Source organism: Schistocerca gregaria, chromosome 8, assembly GCF_023897955.1.
Source record: "Schistocerca gregaria isolate iqSchGreg1 chromosome 8, iqSchGreg1.2, whole genome shotgun sequence".
Classification (NCBI taxonomy): Eukaryota; Metazoa; Arthropoda; class Insecta; order Orthoptera; family Acrididae; genus Schistocerca; species Schistocerca gregaria.
In genome coordinates, this window is record NC_064927.1 from 69,159,472 (window position 1) to 69,180,661 (window position 21,190).

A 21,190-nucleotide genomic window follows, 5' to 3' on the forward strand; every position below is an offset into this window, starting at 1 on the left:
CTCTTGCAGCACTACCTCCCCTTCCATATTGCAAACTCATTCTTCTGCTACACTTCTTCCCCTCTGCCTTTCCCTTGGGTGGTCTTCTTGGTGCCAATCGTGCTTGGATTTGGCTTACAATTTTGGACGTTCATCTTTTTTCTTCTCCAGCACTTTACACACCTCTCCATTCTAATTACATAGTACCCATTTCTGAGCCTGACCCTGATCAGTTGCACAAAAATGTTTCTTGTGTCCCTAACACCTCTGTGTCAACTGTGGAGAGCACCATTCCCCCTATTCACCAGATTGCACTGTGTTCCAAAGACAAAAGAAAAGACTCTTTACACAGTGTTTTGAGCCACTCTTTAAGCAGGAGTCATCCTGTCTCTCCCTCAGCATCACTCTTTATTGACTGACATATCAAGAGACCAAGAAGAAATATGATCATTTCCATCCTGCACTTATGACAACACATGCTATGGCTATGATGACATTATGATCTCCAACAACAGTACCCCCATGGATATTTGTGCCTTCTGCATTGGCCCTCAGGGCCTGCTAGATTACACTTCATCCCCTGGTGGTTGGGGGCCCTCCTCCTTTTTTCCCTAAACCCACTTTGGGAGCATTGACTCTCCACCCACTGAGGATGTCGATCTCCAACTCCAGCTTGAGAAGCAACACTCTCTTCTGGAGTCACTCACCATGAAGAGGTTCCTCAGGACACTTCCTTCCCAGGATTCTCTTGATCTGCAACCCAATAGCAGCCAGAGTCCGAAAGAGCTACAGGTTGTTGGTTGTAGAGATTCATGTTCGTCCTCCAACCCTGCAATCAGGGCAAACAAGCCCCCATGGAAACTGAAATCAGCCAAGGAGAAGAGGGATGAAAAGAAGACCTTCAAGATAAAGGAGGTTCCAGTGGTCCACGTTTCACCAGAGAACCCAACATGGAGTTCCCGGTGGTCCCTGTGGCACTGGATACCCCCAAACGATGTGATTCAGAACCAATTTGTATTGATGACACATCCTCACAACCTGTGACATCAAGTGACCCTAGGGCAAGACCTGCTTCCTTGGTTCTTTATGCCCCCACAGGTTACTGACAGCATGATTCTCCAGGGGTACTGTAGCGCTTTTTTTCCACCACCTGGCTGACCTATGACATCTCTTATGCATTTCTCCTGCTTTCTACATTGCTCTTCAGGAAACTAGGTTCCCAGCATGGCAAACCAGTACCCTCTGCAGTATTGGAGTATTTAAGAATTGAGATGACTGTAACAGAGCATTTGGCAGAATTTGTATGTAAATTGTAGCTCTATGTACAACAACCAGTTGGTACTCAATACAACTTTCAACACTGTAGCTGTTCATTGCCCTGAAATGGCTCTGTGCTCAGGTTCATCACCTCATAAAACAACAGAAACAAGAATGCTGGGAGTGGAATGTGGCTACCATTGAACCACGATCCCCTCCTTCGCAGATTTGTCTGAAGATTCGATGTTTCTATGAACACCGATCACCCTGCACGTGTACCTAGTGTCTCGCTGAATGGTATTGTCTGCACTGACCCAGATGCTGTCACTGAGCATTTTGCTCAAGCCTCTGCATCTGAGAATGAGATCAGCTTGCATTTTGTATCCTCAAACAGCAGCTGGAATGAATCCACAAACCTTTCTCTACATGTCACCTAGAACCATGTAATTCTCCTTTCAGTGAGTGGGAATTCCTCTATACCCTACCCCTTTGCCCTGACATGGCTCCAGGGTCAGACTGCATCTACAGCCAAATGCTCAAAAAACTATCATTGGGTTGCCAGTGTCATGTCTTTGCCATTTTCAGCTGTATCCTAAGCAAGGGTGAGTTCCCATCTCAATGGCAAGAAAGTGTGATCGTACTGATTTTGAACTAGTTAAAAGCCCTCTTGAGATAGACAGCTATTGCCTAATTGGTCTTACTAATGTTCACTGCTAATTGCTTGAGCACATGGTGAGACAGTGGTTATGTTGGTACTTTGAGTCTTAGAGTCTTTTGACTCTGTCCCAGTATGGTTTTTACCAAGGTTGCTCCACAACTGATAGTTTGGTGTGCCTGGAATCTGCTATTTGGTCAGTTTTTCCCTGCATCAACACCATGTCATTGTCTTATTCAACTTGCAAAAGACTTATGACACTAGATGGCATCATTACATCTTCATTATCCTACAAGCATCCACTCTCAAATTTAGTCCAGAACTTCTTGTCACTTTTCACTTTCTGGGTTCAAGTTGGTGCTTCCCACAATATCTCCCATATACGAGAGAATGTGGCCCTGCGGGGTCGTACATTGAGTGAGCCCCTTTTTTTTAGTGGGTGTCAATGGTCTCGCTACAGCTGTGGAGCCTACATGTATGCATTTACTATAGCTCCTCCACAGGGGATGTTTCTGAACATGAGCTGCAGGGTGCCATACAAAAGACACAGTCCTTGGCTCTTACCTGTGGCTTCCAGTTTTCAGGTGCAAGACAACCACAACTCTACTTCAATGAAATAAATAAATATCACTTTTTGGGACTGGTCTTCGAAGCCCAATTGTTACATCTTCCCCAGCTTTACCAACTTAAGCAAACGTTATGGTCACACCTTAATACTCTTCACTGCCTCAATAATACCTGCAGGAATGCAGACCACTGTACACATTTGCCACTTTAAAAAGCTCTGATACTGCCTAATCTTTATTATAGGACTCTGGTATATGGCCCGGCATCAGCTTCAGCATTATGGATGCTGTAGCCAACACATAACTGTGTGGTGCAACATGCAAGTGCCTTACAGACCAGTCCTGTGGACAGATACTTGTGGAGGCTGGCATCCCTCCCCTGCATCTCAGGTGCCAACAACTGCTGCTCAACCACACAATGCATATTCAGTGCTTCACTGAGCATCCAAACTACCATTTCCTTTTCTCTGGTAGTGAGATCCACAGTTTGCATACTACATCTCTGTGCTGAACTCCAGTTTCTCCCTGTTGCCTCTTGCCAAAGAGCACCCATGTATGCCCCCACAGTGTGTACTACATTCTCAAATTTTTCTCAATCTATCCTTTTGCCTGATAGAGACAGTCGACCCCATGACTTTTCCTGGATGTGCTTGATGCATAGCTGGGGTTGGGCTGTCGGGGGAAGAGACCACACAGCGAGATCGTTGGTCTCATAAGATTACGGAAGGACGGGGAAGGAAGTCCGCCATGCCCATTCAAAGAAGCTACCTGGAGCGATTTAGGGAAATAATGGAAAACCTAAATCAGGATGATTGGAAGTGGAATTGAACTGTCATCCTTCCAAATGTGAGTCCAGTGTGCTAACCACTACGCCACTTCACTCAGTGATGCATACCTGGGTTTGGAAGTAGTGCATACTGAGAGGTCTACAGTTATTATTTATTCTCCATAATTACAGCCTATTATCTGTAAAGCTAAGATAGCCCCTAGAAACCACATTTTGTTGAATAATAATAAATATATACCTTTTTATTTCTGATATTTAATGGTTTAAATAGTACAGCTACTTCTACGACTACAGATCTACAATAAAATTCTTAACCAGCTACTCCACAGAATCTATTCTGTGTTTGTTATTTATTTTGGTGCATTTAACTTGTAGATAGTTGTTTCCACTTCTGGATCTCGGCTGTGCCCTGCCTGGAACAGTTACGTCCTCCATCACAGCGGGAACCACCTCCTCTTCCTCAAAATCACCCTCTGCAAACCTTCCAGGAATTTCTGACTTCCAGCCTTGCCTCTCAGTCTTTCTTGAAAAACCTTAATCCTACTCCCAACATCACCACAGCCAAAGTCCAGGCTATCAGTGATCTGAAAGCTGACCGATCCATCATCATTCTTCTGTCTGACAAGGGTTCCATGACCATGGTATTTGATCGTCGGGAGTATGTGGCTGGGGGACTGCGTCAGCTTTCAGACAACTCTACATACAAAGTTTGCCAAGGTAATCCCATTCCTGATGTCCAGGCAGAGCTTCAAGGAATCCTCAGAACCTTAGGCCCCCTATAAAACCTTTCATCTGACTCCATCAAACTCCTGACCCCGCCGACACCTCGCACTCCTACCTTCTACCTAATTCCTAAAATTCACAATCCCAAACATCCCGGCAGCCCCATTGTAGCTGGTTACCAAGCCCCCACAGAATGTATCTCTGCCTACGTAGATCAACACCTTCAACCCATTACATGCAGTCTCCCATCCTTCATCAAAAACACCAACCACTTTCTCGAACACCTGGAATCCTTACCCAGTCTGTTACCCCCAGAAACCATGCTTGTAACCATTGATGCCACTTCCCCATACACAAATATCCAGCACGTCCAGGGCCTCACTGCAATGGAGCACTTCCTTTCACGCCGATCACCTGCCACCCTACCTAAAACCTCTTTCTTCATCACCTTAGCCAGCTTCATCCTGACCCACAACTTCTTCACTTTTGAAGGCCAGACATACCAACAATTAAAGGGAACACCCATGGGTACCAGGATGGCCGCCTCATATGCCAACCTATTTATGGGTCACTTTGAGGAAGCATTCTTGGCTACCCAAGCCTGACAACCTAAAGTTTGGTACAGATTTATTGATGACATCTTCATGATCTGGACTCACAGTGAAGAACAACTCCAGAATTTCCTCTCCAACCTCAACTCCTTTGGTTCCATCAGATTCACCTGGTCCTACTCCACATCCCATGCCACTTTCCTTGACGTTGACCTCCATCTGTCCAATGGCCAGCTTCACACATCCGTCCACATCAAACCCACCAACAAGCAACAGTACCTCCATTATGACAGCTGCCACCCATTCCATATCAAACAGTCCCTTCCTTACACCTTAGGCCCTCGTGGCAAGCGAATTTGTTCCAGTCCTGAATCCCTGGACCATTACACCAACAATCTGAAAACAGCTTTCGCATCCCGCAACTACCCTCCCGACCTGGTACAGAAGCAAATAACCAGAGCCACTTCCTCATCCCCTCAAACCCACAACATGTCACAGAAGAACCACAAAAGTGCCCCACTTGTGACAGGATACTTCCCCGGGACTGGATCAGACTCTGAATGTGGCTCTCCAGCAGGGATAAGACTTCCTAAAATCCTGCCCCGAAATGAGATCCATCCTTCATGAAATCCTCCCCACTCCACCAAGAGTGTCTTTCCGCCGTCCACCTAACCTTCGTAACCTCTTGGTTCATCCTTATGAAATCCCCAAACCACCTTCCCTACCCTCTGGCTCCTACCCTTGTAACCGCCCCCGGTGTAAAACCTGTCCTATGCACCCTCCCACCACCACCTACTCCAGTCCTGTAACCCGGGAGGTGTACATGATCAAAGGCAGAGCCACATGTGAAAGCACCCACGTGATTTACCAACTGACCTGCCTACACTGTGACGCTTTCTATGTGGGAATGAGCAGCAACAAACTGTCCATTTGCATGAATGGACACAGGCAGACAATGTTTGTTGGTAATGAGGATCACCCTGTGGCTAAACATGTCTTGGTGCACGGCCAGCACATCTTGGCACAGTGTTACACTGTCTGGGTTATCTGGATACTTCCCACCAACACCAACCTATCCGAACTCCGGAGATGGGAACTTGCCCTTCAGTATATCCTCTCTTCTCGTTATCCACCAGGCCTCAATCTCCGCTAATTTCAAGTTGCCGCCACTCATACCTCACCTGTCATTCAACATCATCTTTGCCTCTGCACTTCCGCCTTGTCTGACATCTCTGCCCAAACTCTTTGCCTTTAAATATGTCTGCTTGTGTCTGTATATGTATGGATGGATATGTGTGTGTGTGTGTGTGTGTGTGTGTGTGTGTGTGTGTGTGTGTGTGTGTGTGTGTGTGTGCACGAGTATATACCTATCCTTTTCCCCCCCTAAGGTAAGTCTTTCCGCTCCTGGGATTGGAATGGCTCCTTACCCTCTCCCTTAAAACCCACATCCTTTCATCTTACCTTCTCCTTCCCTCTTTCCTGACGAAGCAGCCGCCGGTTGCGAAAGCTCATAATTTTGTATGTGTGTTTGTGTGTTATTTTATTGTGACTGTCTACCGGCGCTTTCCCGCTTGGTAAGTCTTGGAATCTTTGTTTTTAATATATTTTTCCCATGTGGAAGTTTCTTTCTATTTTATTTACATCATAAATTACATTTTTTTTTTGCATAAGATACTGTGAGCCTGAATAGTAGCAGTTTTTCAGAAGGTAGGATGTCACAGACTTTTTAAAGCTTTTTAGTTCAGTAAGAGATTTTATATGTCTTGGTAATCTGTGTAAAGTTTTGTTCCTGCATTATATACACCTTTTTGGCATAATGTGGTGTTTCAATGATTGACATGTATGTCACTGTCTGACCTGGTGCTGTAATCATGGACACTTTTGTTTTGAGGAAAAAGGTTTTCTTTTCTCAGTATTCTTTTTTTTTTGACATGTGTGACTACTTCCAGTAATTAAATGCAGGGAAGGGGTACGATGTTTAGACCTTTAAAGAAAGGTTTGCATGATTTTCTCTTCTCACTTGTTTCATTATTCTTATAATTGCCTTTTGTTTCCTGAAAACTGTTATGGCCTGATGTACATTTCCCCAGAAAATGATATCGTACTTCAGTATTGAATGTACATGAGCAAAGTATACAGCCATAACTGTTTCTGCACTAGTACTGTTGCAGAGAATTCTTACCACATAGCTCATTTTTGCTAGTTTTGAATTTAGGGCTGTGATATGAGTGTTCTGATTAAGATTTTCCTGGATATGAATCCCAAGAAATTGAGTTTCATTGACAGAACTAATGTTTTGGTTATCTATACATATTACAGGTTGTGCTGGATTTTTATTTTGATCAGTGTGGAAATTCATGAGTACCGTTTTTTGGGGATTAACTATTAGCCTGTTTCTGGTAAACCATTCAGACACTCCTTTTGTAATATCTTTTGCAGATGCAGTAAGATTTTCTTCATTATTCCCTTCAATCAATAGTCTTGTGTCATCTGCAAACAGTACTGGTTCCGAATACCTAATGTGTGATGGGAAATCATTAATGTAGATCAAAAAAAGAAAGGGACCTAAAATGAAGCCCTGTGGGACACCATGAGTTAGTCCACATGGTTCTGAAACGTGTACCTGGAGTTCATTTCCTTCTGTGTACTTAATTTCAGTTACCTGAGAGCGATATTCCAAATATGATTTGATCCACTGATTTGGCACACCTCTTACACCATACCATTCGAGCTTCCTCAGGGGTTGAGAATGATGAACCACATCAAAAGCTTTTGTTAGGTCCAAGAATAAACCTGAGATATTTCTGTGGTTGTCCACTGCATTTAAGACATGGATTATCAGATTGAAAGTGGCAGTTTCAATTGATCTCTGTGGTCTGAAGCCATTTTGACATCCAGAAATAATATTATTCTTGTCAAAGAATGTAATTAGTTTTGAAAGGAACACTTTTCCAATAATTTTCGAAAACCCTGACAATAGACACACAGGCCTATAGTTACCCATACATTGATGATCACCTTTTTTATATAGGGGTATTACTTTTGCCATTTTCAGTTGCTGAGGGAAGACACCACATGATACGGATGAATTGCGTATGTCCAATAAAGGTGAAAGTATTTGTCTTGCTGTTATTTTTATGATATAATCTGGAATATCATCAGTAGCAGTTGAATACTTACTCTTCAGTGAATTAATGGTATTTAGGAGCTCTGTTGGGCTTACTGAACTGAGGAACACGGATATATTGTTTATTTCAATAGACGAAAGTTCTTTCCATGTTGTATTAGGCGGATTTCCAAATTTTTCCTTCACTAATTTCCCAGCAACAGTTGCATAGTAAGAATTGAAACTATTTGCAACTTCCCTAGGGTCAGTGACATTTTTTCCATCATGTGATATCACAATATTTTTGTGAGTTGTCTTCTTCCCAGTAAGATCCTGCACAGCTTTCCACATGGACTTAGTTTTGTTGGATGACTTCATAATACATTTGTCATTTTCCTTAATTTTTGCCTCCTTTATGATGTGTTTCAAAACTAGCTTGTATTCTTTGAAATAATTAATAAATTCTGGACTGCTGTTAGTTTTTGAGTGCAGAAAAAGTTCCCGCTTCCTTTTACAAGATACTCTGATGCCTGGTGTAATCCAGTTTCTGAATCTATCTGTGCTCTTGGAAATAACTTTCCTTTGTGGAAAAGCTATGTCAAAATTATGCTTGAAAATTTTTCAAAAATTATCCATCTTTTCGTTAGTATTAGAGGTATCATATACTTCTCTCCAAGATTGTTCGCTGATTAGGTACTGGAAGTATTCAATATTTTTCCCACTATAAATCCTTTTATGGATAACATTTTCTATACTGATCGAAATGTGATTTACAGGTATGGTCAGTAATTGCAAAAGGTGGTCACTATAGCCGGTATCAAAGTTTTCTGATGTACACTTGTCCATGTTTACACATACCTGGTCAAGGAGAGTGACACTAGTTTTAGTTACATGTGTTGGAGAGCTAACATAAGACAAAGATTGTAGGCTTTTATAATATTTAAAAAATTTTCCCTGTGAGGGCTATGGCTCAGAAAGTCAATATTAAAATCACCACATAGTACCACTGTTTTCCCAGTTGTCTTAAGTCTGCCTAAAGCAAGATCCAATTTTTTGAAAAAAACACTGATGTTGCTAACAGGAGATCTATACACACATACAATAATAGTGTTTTCAGGCATTAATTCTACAGCTGAGATTTCAAAGTCTCTTTCACAACCAAGTTTGCAAACAGATGGTATACTCTTATAATCTACATTTTCTTTTATATATATACAAGTTCCCCCATGTTTTGATTCCATTCTACAAAAGCAGTTTGCATGGTTAAAATGTAATATTTTTAAGTACTGAAAATACTCATTTTGTAACCAATGCTCACAAAAACATAACACTGCAACATCTTTCCATTCACTATTGAGGAGTATATTTATTTCATCAACTTTGTTTGTTAATGACTGTACATTCTGGTGTACAATCTTCAGTCTATATTAGCAATTTAATTCTGCATCATATTTTTTTGTGATACAGTCTACTTCCCTAAAAAATGTCTTTCACCCTTTTTATAAGACATCACATCTTTCTTTATGACCCATTTGTCCAAAGTACTTTGGACTGCTTCTATATTAGTCCTATTGTGATTGCAATTTGCTAGACGACAGATTTCTTCAACCAAAAATTGTTTCCCACTTTTTTTAATTGTTTTATTAATTTATTTTGTGTTCCGGTGATCCATGCTGTGAATACATCACAGGATATGGAACGTGTCAGTTTTACAAACTTTTTATGGTATTTTGTAAGTATTGCTATTATTCATATTAAAATTATATGGCTTAGATTAACATTACAAATTAAAATCACAAAAAAAATAAATGTTACAAAGTTAAGTATTACAGACTCTATACACGTACATAGAGAAAATATACTACTGAAAACTTCAGATGTTGACAAGTAATAGATAGACAGGATCACAAATGAAGAGTGGGAAATGTATCTGAGACTTATCCGTACAGGTACTAGGGTACTATTCATCGTGGTTCAGGAACTCTTCTATAGTATAAAAAGACCCTTGCAATAGGAACTGCCTTAAGCCTTTCTTAAACGAGAACTCATGATCTACTAAACACTTAATTTGTGAAGGGAGGGCATTAAAAATCTTACAACCACTGAAGTGGACCCCCTTCTGTACCTTACTCAGGTTTGCATGCTCATAGTGGATATCATCTTTTCTTCTAGTATTATGATTATGATAAACACTATTAGGTTTGAAGACGGGCTTTTTTTCCCTTATGAAACACATCAAGGAGAATATATATTGTGCAATGGATGTGAAGATTTGAAGTTCTTTAAAAAGATTTCTGCATGTGGCTCTAGGGTGGGCTCCACTCATGATTCTTATGGCTCTTTTCTGTGCAGATAGCACTTTCCTAGCAAGTGGCTGATTTCCCCAGAATATGTTCCATATGCCATAATGGCATGAAAATAACCATAATAAGCTGATTTACTGGTTTCCGTATTTCTGTAAGAGCAGATAATGCGTGAAGCATAAGTTGCTGAATTCAGCCTTTTGCAGAGATCCAAGATGTGGTCTGACCAGTTTAGTTTGCTATCTATATGTAAGCTAAGGTACTTTGTACTATCGACCTTAGCTATCTGCATGTCACCTAGTTTTTGTTCTTGTTCATCTTCTTTAGAGACTGTCTGAAACTGGACATAGTTTGTTTTACTGAGCTTAATAGAAAGACCACTTACATTAAACCAGTTCACAATATCACTAAAAACCTTATTAGCTGTCACCTCAAGTTCATCCACTGAGTTATCAACCAGTAGCGTAGTGTCATCAGCAAAGATGGTGAATTTACAAATATCTGTACATAGAGGAAAATCATTAATGAAAATAATAAAAAGTAGGGGGCCCAGAATGGAGCCCTGAGGCACTCCACAGGTGATTGTTCCCCATTCCGATGATGCTGATGCACCTTCTTGACTATCCAGTACAACTTTCTGTTTTCTGTTTGAAAGATAAGAATGGAGCTACTTCCCTGCTGCCCCACTTATGCCTAGATATGATGCTTTATGCAAAAGTATTTGGTGACTAACGCAGTCAAACGCTTCTGAGAGGTCACAAAATATTCCAACTATCTTCATCTTTTTGTTGATGGACTCCAAAACATTGGCAGCAAATGCAAATATTGCATCTTCTGTTGATAACCCCTTCTGAAATCCAAACTGACTATTACTGATGATCTTATATTCAATGAGGTGATTAACAATCCTGGCATGCATTAGTTTCTCTAAAACCTTAGAAAAACTCGTCAGTAGTGAGATTGGCCGATAGTTAGCAGTATCTGCCTTATCTCCCTTTTTATACAGAGGTTTCACAACTGCATACTTAAGTCTTTCGGGCACTATTCCTTGCTTAAGTGACGCATCAAAAATGTGGCAAAAGATTCTACTTAAGTGGCCACGGCAGTATTTTAATAATTTGCTAGATATGTTGTCAACTCCAGTGGAGTTTTTACTTTTCAGGGATCTAATTATTCTTTCAATTTCTGGAATAGTGACTGTTGTTATTTTGATTTGTGGTACTGTGCCAGGTACGCTGGCTTGCAGAAAACTAATGGCTTGATTTATGTTCTGTTACAGTTAAAAAATGTTTGTTGAACATATCAGCAACTGTTTTTGGATCACTAACAATATGATCCTGATTTTTTATTTGAATATTTTCACTGTGAGCGGCACTTTTCCCTGTTTCCTTCTTTACAAAATTCCAAATAGTTTTTACTTTATTGTTTGAGTTATCAATTTCTGCCTTTAAGAACATGTTCTTTGATGCCTGTATGGTTTTGTTAAGAATTTTACTGTACAATTTGTAATGCTTGATCTTATGTGAATCATCTGATGTCTGTGATTTAAATGAAGGTCATGGCTGGTGTGGATGGACCTGTCTAACATGCTTATGTTTATTAAGTTCACATACAGAAACTTTTTGCATACAGTATCTATCTCTTTGTTTAATCTTTCTATTAATTTATTGACACATGACCAAGGAGGAAGGTCGTATCAGTGTGGTTGATTTACAACAGCTACATTTGTGTTGCCTAATTTGGGTAGCACACTTTCAAGAACAGTGAGTTCACTACCTTTATCTCTGGCAACATCATTCGCACCTGCAAAAATTATGACACATTCTTTTTGGTTAAGGTTTTCACACGATTTTACTACTGTTTTTGTCACTTCTGCAATGCCTGCTTCTGGTTTGACAAAGGCTTGGACACTTGCATTAGTTTGTGTATCTGCTACCTTTTCTGCTATCTGGCGTCCATGATTATCGACAAAAATCAACACTTTTTGTTCTTTTTTGCACACTTGAGGCCAGTCGACTGATTTTTTAATCACATTTCTTTGTTAGGATGCAACATGCACGAAAAATTTAGAGTGTATGGCTGTTGTTGTTGGTAATTATTATCTGGACTCATATATTCCTGATTGACATTGTTTGTGAAATCACGTTTGTCATTATAACTATTTGATGCACTTACTTTATTATTTACAAAGAGATAGAGGGGCTGGCCAGTACTTACCTCAGCTCAGTACAGCCGATAGATACACAAAAAACAACCGAAAATTTAAGTTCCTAGCTTTCGGAATAAATGTTTCTTCATCAGGGAGGAGAGAGGGAAATATCCACAAAGAGAACCATCCTGGCCGTCCCATTGTAGCAGGCTTCAAAGCCACAACAGAACGTATCTCAGCTCTGGTAGACCAACACCTCCAACCTATCACCGCAGACTCCCATCCTACGTCAAGGACACAAACCACTTCCTAGAACGCCTCAAATCCATTCCCACTCCTCTCCCACCTGAAACCTTTCTTGTCACCATAGATGCTACATCCCTTTACACAAACATCCCACACACCCATGGTCTCTCTGCCCTTGAGCACTACCTCTCCCAACGCCCACCCGAAGATCTTCCAAAAACCTCGTTCCTTATCACACTTACCAACTTCATCCTCACCCATAATTACTTCACTTTTGAAGGGCAGACCTACAAACAAATCAGGGGAACTGCCATGGGAACCAGGATGGCTCCGTTCTATGCCAACCTCTTCATGGGCCGCATGGAGGAGGCTTTCCTGAAGACCCAACAGCTGCTTCCCCTGGCCTGGTATAGGTTTATAGATGACATCTTTGTGGTCTGGACTCGTGGTGACGAAACACTCCTTAATTTCCTCCATAACCTCAACTCCTTTTCGAATCTGAATTTCACCTGGTCCTTCTCCAAAACCCAAGCCACCTTCCTGGATGTTGACCTTCATCTTGTTGAAGCTCACATCCACACCTCTGTACATATCAAATCCTCAAATAAACAACAGTACCTTCACTTTGATAGCTGCCATCCATTCCACATCAAACGCTCCCTTCCCTACAGTCTAGGTATTCGTGGCAAACATATCTGCTCCAGTGACGAATCCCTCAACTATTACACCAATAACCTGACCAGTGCTTTCCTCTCCCGCAACTATCCTACAGACATTGTCCACAAACAGATCTCCCGGGCAATACATTCCTCCCCATCCAACAACAATGTTCCTACCCTCAGACCACACAGAAGCATCCTCCTTGTCACCCAATATTATCCTGGCCTCGAATACATCAATAAATTACTCTGCCAAGGATATGACTTTCTCAAGTCAACCCCTGAAATGAGATCATCCCTTGACAAAATTCTCCCCGCACCACCCAGAGTTGCCTTTCATCGTCCCCCTAACCTCCATAACATCCTTGTAAAATCCTACAATATTCCCAGACTACCTTCTCTACCCAGCAGTTCCTACCCCTGTAACCGACCCCGCTGCAAAACCTGCCCCATGCATCCCCCCACAACCACCTACTCCAGCCCCGCTATTGGTAAAACATACATAATTCAAGGCAGGGCCACATGTGAAACCACACATGTCATTTATCAGCTGACATGCCTGCACTGCAGAGCCTTTTATATTGGTATGACAACAACTAAACTAGCTGAGCGCATGAACGGACACAGACGAACTGTCCGCTTAGGAGATGTCCAATACCCAGTAGTGGAGCATACCCTCCAGCATAATTCTAGGGACCTAGGAACATGCTACACCGTATGTGCCATTTAGCTTCTCCCACCCAACACCAGTCCCTCTGAACTGCAGAGATGGGAACTTGCACTCCAGCACATCCTTTCATCCCGCCATCCCCCTGGACTGAACCTACGTTAAACAACCTCACTACCATTTACTCTTCAGTCTTCTCCTCTTTCCCTTTCCTCTTTAGCCATTCATGCATCTTTTCATCCTACATCTTTATACTATATACCTCTTTACTTCTGTATGCATCCTCTTTGGTTTGAAGCTGGCACAGTACCTACAGTAGAATATCTTTGGCTTCCCTCTGACAACCATGCCTCCATCCTTGCTACCTTCCCTGTTTTCCTTTCCCTGTTGCTTCATAACCTGGGTTGTGAGTAACTAAATCCACTTTCCCTTCTTCCCTTTCTTTCCTCTCTCTCCTCCCTGATGAAGGAACATTTATTCCGAAAGCTAGGAACTTAAATTTTCAGTTGTTTTTTGTGTATCTATCGGCTGTACTGAGCTGAGGTAAGTACTGGCCAGCCCCTCTATCTCTTTGTTAGTATTTGTTTCACATATTTATATAAGATTTTCCATTAATTATTTACTTTATTATTTCCAAGTTTTGTATTTGTTTCCACAGGAGTTCTTCCTTTGATTACAATACTCGTAGCCGATATTTTTTCCATGTTCAGACGATGCTCTGTTTGTTGAGTTTTACAGCCAAGATGTTGCAGCTGTTTCTCCAGTAAGGCTACAGTCCTTTTAAGTTCACTGATTTCACTGTTTTTTGCACTTAAAACGAGACGAAAATCATCGCAATGTTGACATGTCGATGTCACTGAATTTGCATTTGCTACGGTTTTTTCACTAGATTTTGATCTTGTAATGATTTTGTTTGCTTTTTTTGCTTTAACTTCGCAGCAGTAACATTTTTCAGGTCAAACAACGATACTTTTTTTGCACTGAATACATAAAAACTCATTCTTTTTTATGTTTTTCGGGGAACTCAATTTCCGTGAACCTTTTTTCACCGCCATCTTCACCATCCTAATCTTAGTAGCACTCCTCATTTAACTCTTCTCACCAAATTAAGGCTGGCTTCACTAGCTGCAATCTATGAGCCCAAATGCTCACACCATACCCTACAACTGATGCTAATATAGATTGGGGGTATGTTCTAATAGTTTTCAAGGGAAGCCAAAATTGTGTATTTGCAACATTACAATTTTATTCATCATGATTGTACTTTTTCAGCACACACACACACACACACACACACAAATAAAAAAGGAGAGAGAGAGAGAGAGAGAGAGAGAGAGAGAGAGAGAGAGAGAGAGAGAGAGAGAGAGAGAGAAAGGAAGTGTGCTTCTCCTAATTGTTACAGCATTTAATTTTATTTTAGGGTTCCCTTTCAGCATGAGATATTTTGTTGTTTGAGGTGCTAGTGACAATTTAATACTCTGACACAAGCCCTCAAGTTTGTGGAGCACTGCATTACATTCGTCTTCTATAATTATTCTGGAGCCACCACTTGCAACAAACCGCATGCCATCTGCACATGCTACCAGTCTGCTTATCATACCGCTGTAATGTAACTTCTCTTGTATGGACTCCAGTGCTACATTCCTAAACTCAGATCACTGATCTCTGCAGACAGGCTTTTGTTATTGTCTTCATTTTTTTTTTTTAATTGGCTTGTTAAAGAAGCATATTGCCTGTGGAAATCATCTGTCAAGTAGTTGTACAGCACTTCTGGACACTATAAATCCCCAAGGCAGCCAAAGAAAGATGACCAACACATGTTTTTGAAAGCGCCAGCAATATTGATTACCATTGCTGAAGCATATGTAGAATAAGTATTTGTTGGTAGGGAAATCACCTTGTTAATTGTTTCTTCAGTAGGTTTGCCTCTTCTAAACACTTCCTGCCTGTAGAACTCTATGATCTTGCAATCTGTTGCACAATAGTTTTTCAAATATTTTGCTGAGAACTTTCAGAAGACAATTGTCTTGTTCTTTACCACTTCAGCATTCTTCCACAGTGTAGGGAGCCTTCCTTCCAGGAGACACACATTGTAAAGTTCACAAAAGTAAATACCTAACTGGTCACATAAGGTTTGTATTACTTATATAGGTATCCCATTTGGCCCTAGAGATTATTTCTTGCCCACTCTTAAATTATGTGCCTAATTTCTTCATGTGCAAGAGGTGCATGAGTTTATTGTTTCTATGTCTTCCCATGACATTTCTCATAACCTGTGCTGATCTTCTGTCTCAACTTCTTCTTTGTCGTCAGGATGCAGTGTTTCTGACTGTTCCCAGCTTTGTGTTACCATCTCATCATTCCATTTGAGCAGGGATAAGACTGTCAGTAATCATATTTTCTAGAAGACTATTTTATGTGGTATACCCCGGGGTTTGGTTTCTAAGTTAGCCATCATGAATTGCTTCCATCATTCAATTTTTTATTTTCCATAATTCTTTCTTAAAACATTATTTGATATACCTGTGTCCACACAACCTTTAGACTGTTTCCTCTTGGGTCATGCTTCTCTGGTATAGCTTTCTGGCTGTTTTTGTTTCACATGTTAATTTCTGCACAGTGCTTTTGTCTAAATGCAAGGTACTCCTTTAGAATGACCTCTTCTGACAGCTGATGATACATACATTGCACAATGTATAGCCACTGTCAGTTCTTGTACTTTAACATCTACATTATCAGGTTACCTTCCATTTAGAAGGCTGTTGCATGAAGCAACTGTTATACTGACTTGTAAATAATAGATTTCAGCTTTCAGTTGTCCTTTTTAAATTTTATTGGCAGATCTAGATTTCAGCTAGAAACTAGCCAATCTCAATGCACTATCATTTTTGATCAATGCATGTAATGCCTGTTGCCTGACCAACAGGGCAACTGATAACTGACTATTATTTACAAATCTACATTATCACCCTGTGATGAACTTCCCAGACAATGAAACAACCTTCTTAGTTCTTCCCAGTTAACATCTTTGATGTTGTTTGTGGACTTTATGAACACATTTTCTGTGGTGCCTTGGATTTCACCTCCAGTCATTAAGTGAGGTGGCACAGTTGTTAGCATGCCAGACTCACATTCAGGAGGATGATGGCCCAAACTCATGTCTGGCCATCCTGATTTAGGTTTTCTATGATTTCCCTAAATCGCTGTAGGCAAATAGCTGGATGGATCCTCTGAAATGCACAGCTGACTTCCTTCCCCATTCTTCCCTAATCTGATGGGACCAATGACTTTCCCATTTGGTCCCCTCCTGGAGCCAACCAACCAACCCTCCCTTTCAGTTATGGTATAGTATAAGATATTGTGATCACTGGATGTCATTCCATTCTCAAATTTCCAGCCTTTCACATGGCATGCTGCTACTGTATTTGCTAAGATGACATCAATATTTCATGTTCCTCTAACCCTCCCTTTGTAGATTGGGAGTCTGAGGTGTATTCAATACCTGTAGGCTGAGTTCCATAATGGCTTCTTTTAGCTGTCTTCCACACTTATCAGACAAGCAGCTATGCCACAAGACTGACTTCAGATTTGCATCATTAATGTACACAAGAGGGTATCATCCTAGGTGACTGCTATTCTTCATTTGCATTGCTAAATGAAAATGCATGTAAGATTTTCACCCAGATTACATGTTCCGGACAACACTATGATATGTTTGTCACTGTTGTGGGCTTTTTAAATGCTATTACTGCTGCCATAGGACACTGCCCTTGTGTGGCTCTCTGGGAAGTTATTGGCATACTGGAGATCTTCCCTGCCTTTGTATATCATTCTTGGAGGCACAATACATCTAATTTCAACTCTTCAAGCCTCATGCAATACGGTGACACTTCTCATTGCATTAAGCTGTCCTATTTTTTCTCCATTGGTGATGTTGGGTATGTATTTGACAGTCTTGCCCTTCTTGTCTGTAATCCCATGCTATACAACCATGCGTCATTACAAAGTGCTTGCACAACACGTCTAAGAAGAATGATTCATTTCTTCTGACAGCAACCTGTTTTCATAATTTCTCCAGTTTTTCAGCTCTGTTGGCAGATTGTTCACTTTGAGATGGATTCTATACAGGGTGAGTCACAAGGCTTTCCCTCAGTTTCTGGAGGGTATTCCTTAGGTTATTTGGAGCAAAAAATGTAAATAAAGTAGTGGGACCAGATCCATAATTAAGGAGCTACAGTAATTGAAAAACTCAGGAAAATGTCACAAACACTTTTATTGTAGGATTTCACTACCCCCCGACCTAGCTATCGATGTGGGAATTGCTGATTAAGATATATTGTTACAACATGGTGGAAGTGTGCAGGTGCCCTGTCATGTGGGATGTACATGTGGCATCTTGTTTCCAGAGGAACATTTTCAAGAAGCTGCAGTAAGTCTTCTCACAAAAAGTTACTTTACATCTGACCATTCAAATTTCCTGGGGGAATAAACGGTCCCAGTAACTGGTCACACACAACACCACACCTGCCATTGACACTGAATCTGCATTGAAATTGAGATACTACCATGGTATGGAGATTTTCATCTGCCCAATCATGCATGTATTGCATGTTATTGATGCCATCTCCGGTAAAGGTTGCCTCATCACTGAATATTATGAACCGAAAGAGATGCCAATTTCCATTTAACCAGTTACAAAAGTGCAAATGGTTGCCACAATCATGTGGTTCTAAACGGTGAACATTTTGCACATGAAAAGATACAGTTCATTCTCGTGAAGAATCTTGCATACTTTAGATTCTGAAACGTTCAATTGGGTAGTTAGGTGTCTTGTACTTGAACGAGGAGTGTGCTCTAGTGAATGTTTTCCTCCTCTTGAACATCACAATGGCTTTTGGAGTGAATACAAATATTGGGAAGAGTACTAGATTCTCAATGTTCAATATTTTCCACTAAATGTTTTGGTACTCGGAATCCAGCGATTAGGATACTGATGGTGATATTCAGCAAGAGCAGCTTTCACATTGCCATAGCAGAAGCCCAAAATCTACACCATCTCTCCATACTCCTGCAATGAAAACTTGTATGGAATCACATAGTGTACTGTACATAGGAGACAATAACAGTAAACAGTGACTGCACTATCAAAAACTTGGTTGTTGTGCAAACGTACCACTCGCTGCACTTGTCTACCTAAGACTGATTGTGAATCCTGTGAACACAAGTTTAGTGCTTCATACACTGTGGCATATTTTGGAACTCTGTTGTAGCTTCTTAATTATGGATCTGATAATATTACTGTATTTACATTTTTTGTTCCAAATAACCTAAGGAATAACCTCCATCTAACAGGGGAAAACCTCATAGCTCACCCTGTACATGAAACTATGTACAGGAAAAGTAATGTGCTCCTCTTCTGGTCGTATATTCCTTGCTAGATGTTTTAATGTTATAGTAATTGTCATCAGTTCTTCCAGCCCAGTTAGTTGCACAGCATTCTCTATGCTTTCATAAATCTATCATGAATCTGTTTTGGTGTGTGTTTTATTGATTAGTTCTCTGTAGTACATCTACATCTACATGACTACTCTGCAATTCACATTTAAGTGTTTGGCAGAGGGTTGATCGAACCACAATCGTACTATCTCTCTACCATTCCACTCCTAAACATCGCGCGGGAAAAACAAACACCTAAACCTTTCTGTTCGAGCTCTAATTTCTCTTATTTTATTTTGATGATCATAACTGCCTATGTAGGTTGGGCTCAACAAAATATTTTCGCATTTGAAAGAGAAAGTTAGTGACTGAAATAGATCTCGCTGTGACGAAAAACGTCTTTGCTTTAATGACTTCCATCCCAATTCGCGTATCATATCTGCCACACTCTCTCCCCTATTACGTGATAATACAAAACAAGCTGCCCTTTTTTGCACCCTTTCGATGTCCTCCGTCAATCCCACCTGCTAAGGATCCCACATCGCGCAGCAATATTCTAACAGAGGATGAACGAGTGTAGTGTAAGCTGTCTCTTTAGTGGACTTGTTGCATCTTCTAAGTGTCCTGCCAATGAAACGCAACCTTTGGCTTGCCTTCCCCACAATATTATCTATGTGGTCTTTCCAACTGAAGTTGTTCGTAATTTTTACACCCAGGTACTTAGTTGAATTGACAACCTTGAGAATTGTACTATTTGTCGAGTAATCGAATTCAAACAGATTTCTTTTGGAACTCATGTGGATCACCTCACACTTTTCATTATTTAGCATCAACTGCCACCTGCCACACCATACAGCAATCTTTTCTAAATCGCTTTGCAACTGATACTGGTCTTCGGATGACCTTACTAGACGGTAAATTACAGCATCATCTGCAAACAACCTAAGAGAACTGCTCAGATTGTCACCCAGGTAATTTATATAGATCAGGAACAGCAGAGGTCCCAGAACGCTTCCTTGGGGAACATTTGATATCACTTCAGTTTTACTCGATGATTTGCCGTCTATTACTACGAACTGCGACCATCCTGACAGGAAATCACGAATCCAGTCGCACAACTGAGATGATACCCCATAGGCCCGCAGCTTGATTAGAAGTCGCTTGTGAGGAATGGTGTCAAAAGCTTTCCGGAAATCTAGAAATACAGAATCAACTTGTGATCCCCTGTCGATAGTGGCCATTACTTCGTGCGAATAAAGAGCTAGCTGTGTTGCACAAGAATGATGTTTTCTGAAACCATGCTGATTACGTTTCAATAGATCGTTCCCTTCGAGGTCATTCATAATGTTTGAATACAGTATATGCTCCAAAACCCTACTGCAAACTGACGTCAATGATATAGGTCTGTAGTTCGATGGATTAGTCTTACTATCCTTCTTAAACACTGGTGCGACCAGTGCAATTTTCCAATCTGTAGGTGCAGATCTATCGGTGAGCGAGCAGTTGTATACGATTGCTAAGTAGGGAGCTATTGTATCAGTGTAATCTGAAAGGAACCTAATCGGTATAGCTGAAGAGTTGCCCGTATCAAGCGATTTGAGTTGCTTCGCAACCTCTAAGGTATCTACTTCTAAGAAACTCATGCTAGCAGTTGTTCGTGTTTCAAATTTTGGAATATTCATTCATCTTCCCTGGTGAAGGAATTTCGGAAAACTGCGTTCAATAACTGCGCTTTAGCGGCTCAGTCGTCGGTAACAGTACCATCGGCACTGTGCAGCGAAGGTATTGACTGCGTCTTGCCGCTTGTGTACTTTACATACAATCAGAATTTCTTCGGATTTTCTACCAAATTTCGAGTCAATGTTTCGTTGTGGAACCTATTAAAGGCATCTCGCATTGAAGTCCATGCCAAATTTCGCACGTCTGTAAATTTTAGCCAATCTTCAGGATTTCATGTTCTTCTGAACTTTGCATACTTTCTCTGTTGCCTCTGCAACAGCGTTCGGACCTGTTTTGTGTACCATGGGGGATCAGTTCCATCTCTTACCAATTAATGAGGTATGAATCTCTCAATTGCTGTTGCTACTATAGCTTCGAATTTGAGCC